The following is a 5,231-nucleotide window of genomic DNA, read 5'->3' as shown; positions in this document are numbered from 1 at the left end:
TAATTCTATTATACATTCTGAACGCTAGGGGGTGAAATTGCCTTCCTCTGGGACGCAATGGTGCATAAAGTGACGCACATACCCATTCAATCCGGAACGCATGTCATTTTAGATTTTAGCCATAACCATAAATATATACTTTGGCTATTAAAAAATTGAGTGCCACGCTATGAGCTTGTAGATCTGCTATTTATTTATTTTTATCGTGAGAATTTGTGCAAATCTTATATATATTTATATTTTTTAAAGCAAACATTTTAACTCAAATCTTCTTGGGATACTACAAATGTCCTCTAAATCCTAAATCCTTTTTTTCCAACATAGAATATCAGTGGTTCTTAAACTTTTTCCTGTCAAGGACCCCAAAAATTACATGTATTTGGCCGCGGACCCCCATCTCAAAATATGTTGTTCCAGCCAGGGACCCCCAGAAGAAAAGATTTGAGTTAAAAATGTATATATATATATATATATATATATATATATATATATATATAATATATATATATATATATATATATATATATATATATATATATATATTCAAAGAATTGCACACATTTTCACGATTCCTTGACACAGATGCGTTCCCGGTCTTAATGGATTACTGACACTCTGCAGGTTTGTTTACTGCCTGGGATTTTCTTGGACATGGGCTGTTTCTGTTGAAAACTGTTTTATGTTAACCACGTATACTTTATGTTAGTGTTTTTCAACCTTTTTCATGCCAAGGACCCCCAAAAATGTTCCAACATAGCAGATGTACAAGCTTGCAGCGTGGCACGAAGTGCCGCGCTGTGAGCTTGTATATCTGCTATATATCTGTATATTGTGAGCTTGTAGATCTGCTATTTCCTGTGAATGCTTTCCCCATAGCACGGATGCTGGGGTTTAAGCGGTTAAAGAATTTTCAAATATTGCCGTTAAAATGAACATATTCATTGCATGGCCTTGTGGAACTCTGAACCATTAAATGAGTTATTGGCCTGTGCCAAAAAAGTAACTTTTATTTTACTTTTAAGTTACTTTAACTTATTTTCATTCATTCATGCATTCATTTAATATTATTAAAAAACATTTAGGCATTTAGGGGTAGGGGCACCCAAATGGTTTAAAGGTTCTATGACATTCATTTTCACTTTTTTTATTTTTTATGTTTTTTTGGGGGGTTTTATGACCTCAATTACACCCCAAAAATCTGAACTTTGAACATTCAGTGGATTTTCTGTGGTCTGGGGTTTTCTAAACAATTAGGCTGAAAAGTAATCTGAGCTTGGCCCTTCGGCAGTGAAGTCACAGCCCATTAATCCCGCCCACTCTCCTCCTCGCCCCTCCCCTCCCCTATCCTTTCCTTTGGGGGGGGGGGGGGGGGGGAGCAGAGGTGATGATTGACAGACAAAATCCCTCAACTGCGACACCCGCAGGCAAAGATTTATTTTTTCATTGCAGTCGAAAAGGCTTTAGAAATGTGAGAGAAAAACACCTGCCATGGATCAATGGAGTGGATTTTTTTGTTAAAACTTTTTATACACGTTTGAAGGACCATGACAAAGACTTTTAATGTGTGGTAAAACTGAATGTCATGAAACCTTTACATAATTATGTCACCTTCACTCACCACCTCTGTCTGTCTGTCTGTCTGTCTGTCTGTCTGTCTGTCTGTCTGTCTGTCTGTCTGTCTGTCTGTCTCCTTTTTCTTTCTATTCATTAAATGTATTTATTTTTTAGATCCAGGGCTATTAAAGAAACATCTGACGTCCAGGTCTAACAACGTCTATCCTAAAGTGTTCCATCAGTGTGTGAAGAACAGAGTTGTAGCAGAGATGCAGACCACCATGTTGACACCAGTGATCAAGTTACACAGAATAGGTATGTACTGTTTTATTATGTTACTGTAAACATTTAGTCTAATAGGTAGGCCTAGGTACTGTTTTACTATTTTCATTGTAACTATACCTACCAAACAATGAATTCAGATGATAAAATGTGAATGCAATATGTTCATGGGCACATTCTAAAAGCCTACACTTAATGGATAGTATTACTCTGCGTTGTGTTTACATAACAAAACAATATACACATTTTTATTTTAAGCATCACTTCCCTATAGCCTATATCAGCAGTTATCGGCCACTGTATTGTGGTGATGGTGGTGTATACCTGCCACTTGCATTGGATTCCCATTAACAAACATTCACATGGGAGATTGAAATAGAATCCCTTTGGACACACCCTCATGCTTTAATTGGCTGGAAGCTCTCAAAAGGCAACGCCCGTCGCCCAACTATGTCTCCGACCGTCTACAAAAACAAACAGTGAAAACACAGAAATACAGCGACAGGGCAGTGTGTTATTGCAAGTAAACAAACACCACCACACTACTCCAGTGGCTGATAGCTGCTGGTAAAGAGGGAAATGATGGGTAAAAATAAAGAAGTATATATTGTTTAGTTACGTAAACACATGCAGGAACAGTTACCTACTGTGCCTATGATCTTAATAAGATCAACATCATAGACATAGGCTAATACTCACCTGCGTTTCATGAGTCCGTTTTAATGTGTGCATTGCTGCTCCATTAATTAATGTTCCACAATTCTGTAGTGGTGCTTTTTGTCCTTATATAGCAGTTAATAACTGTTTTCAGGTGACCATTTGGTCCAAATAAAATCCACGATTTGGAATGTGGGCAGCCAGCCATATTTACTGCCAATACTTACATGTTACGGGTCCCCTCGTACAACGTATGCACAGTATGTTTAGTGTTTGAAGTGATGTTTTATCATGCCAGTAAAAAGAAAAAAGGAAAGAAATTATTGCTCATACAATTACAAAGGGACAGTCATATTTTATACCAGCTTGCTAAACCCCTTACTAGGCTTGTATTGAAAACTGCAGCTTTGAATTACTTGTAACTCCTTTGAACACTGTTTCAGCTAATTTTATTCTTATTAATCTATACATTTTTATGTAATATAATCCTGACCACCTGACCTAGGTGCCTCATTGCGGTCTCTAATGATCTAATAATTTAACTAGGCTATTGTAACAGACAGAACGCTGACAACGTTGTCAGATGGGAGAGGGGTGGTCTCGGTAAACTGTGTTGTTTGGACCATTCATCAATAGATGCCTTATCAGACAACGTCACACATCAGTATGCGCGCAGGCACCAAAAGAACCCGTTCATAATGGAAAAGTGGTCACAGCACTCACGTGTAAAAATGCAATCCATCAAACTTTTAGATGCTGTTTTCCCCCCAGTGTGGAGGCTTAGGATGTTTAATGTGATCGCCTTTGTGATCGGCCTTTTTAACGTTTTTAAAAGCCACACCCCTTTTCCACGGTAGGTATATAGATATGAAATGAAGGGCACGCCTCCATTTTGGAAGGAACCTCCCACATTACTTAGGGTGAACATAGACCAGCTTTGCAAGCTGGTAAAAAAAAAGATTATCGGATAATTCACTTCCCTCATTCACCTGATAATTGTGGTCGACAACGTATTGGAAATATTGGAAGGGATCCTTGAGGCAAAAAGGGTTGAGGAGCCCTGCTGTAGCCTACTAGGCTGCTTTTAAATGACAGGTTTTGAGAATGAGTTCAGGATGTGAGTTCAAGTAACGCCAAGCAACATAATTTATTAATGGGATTTTAATCACTTAATTCCAGAACTGTCTATAGAGTCCAGACTGCAGGTGAAGATGAACTCTCCAGTCCCAGCCAGGGCTGTATCTATTAAACAGAAGAAACCTGGAGACCACCAGGACCTCAGTGAGTTCCATGCCCTCTTTGTTTCTTTGTTTTATTCTGTTGTGTTGTCCCTCACCTTTCACTTCTCATGTCAAATTGAAGATTAATATAGACAATGTTTGATTTTCTCTCTCCTAAAGCTAGAAAACAAATGGTTAAGGATGTAGACAATGTGCAATATTTCTGATATATAGTAACTGACTTTGATTGTAAGGTTTACTCTGAACTTAAAGTTTGATTGACGCATGACGCTGGCTCTTATCAGGTCTGTGTTTTCTATCTCAGATACCTGCCGTGCCATGTCCTCATTTAAACCAAGACGTTGCTGCTGTGACCAGTGTGGAAAAAACTTCTCTAGAGTGGATTCTCTCAAATTACACCAGATAATTCACACTGGAGAGAAGCCTTACTGCTGTGACCAGTGTGGGAAAAAGTTCTCTAGTGTGGACCGTCTCAAAAGTCACAAGAGAATTCACACTGGAGAGAAGCCGTACTGCTGTGACCAGTGTGGGAAAAGGTTTACTTTTGTGGCTACTCTCAAATCACACCAGGTAATTCACACTGGAGAAAAGCCTTACTGCTGTGACCAGTGTGGGAAAAAGTTCGCCCACGGTTGTAATCTCAAAGAACACCAGCGAATTCACACCGGAGAGAAGCCTCACTCCTGTGATCAGTGTGGGAAAACGTTTTCTCAAATGTCTCAATTTAAACAACACAAGAGGATTCACACTGGAGAGAAACCATACTCCTGTGACCAGTGTGGGATAAAGTTCAGTAGAGCGTTTGCTCTCAAAGAACACCAGAAAGTTCATACTGGAGAAAAGCCATTTGGCTGTAACATATGTGGGAAGTGTTTTGCTCTGTATGGAACATTGAAAGGTCATCTGCGCATTCACACTGGAGAGAAGCCTTACCACTGTGACCAATGTGGGAAAAAGTTCAGTTTAGTGGGCGGTCTCAAAGTACACAGGAGAATTCACACTGGAGAGAAGTCTTACCACTGTGACCAGTGTGGGAAAAGCTTCACTCAACTTGCTCAACTCTTATTCCACAAGAGAACTCACACTGGCGAGAAGCCTTTCAGTTGTGAAATATGTGGGAAGTGTTTTACTGAGAATGGAGGATTAAAAAAGCATCTGCCCATCCATACTGGAGAGAAGCCATACTGTTGTGACCAGTGTGGGAAAAAGTTCTCTAGAGTGGATCGTCTCAAAATTCACAAGAGAATTCACACTGGAGAGAAGCCATTCAGTTGTGAAATATGTGGGAAGGGTTTTACTCAATCAGTAGCATTAAAAAGACATCAGCGCATCCATACTGGAGAGAAGCCTTACTGCTGTGACCAATGTGGGAAGAAGTTCAGTTTAGTGGGCGGTCTCAAAGTACACAGGAGAATTCACACTGGAGAGAAGCCATTCAGTTGTGAAATATGTGGGAAGTGTTTTACTCAATTGGGAACACTAAAAAGACATCAGCCC

The sequence above is a fragment of the Gymnoscopelus microlampas genome (assembly GCF_963454915.1).
Source record: "Gymnoscopelus microlampas genome assembly, chromosome: 5".
Classification (NCBI taxonomy): domain Eukaryota; kingdom Metazoa; phylum Chordata; class Actinopteri; order Myctophiformes; family Myctophidae; genus Gymnoscopelus; species Gymnoscopelus microlampas.
Note: the sequence above shows the minus strand (reverse complement) of the source record.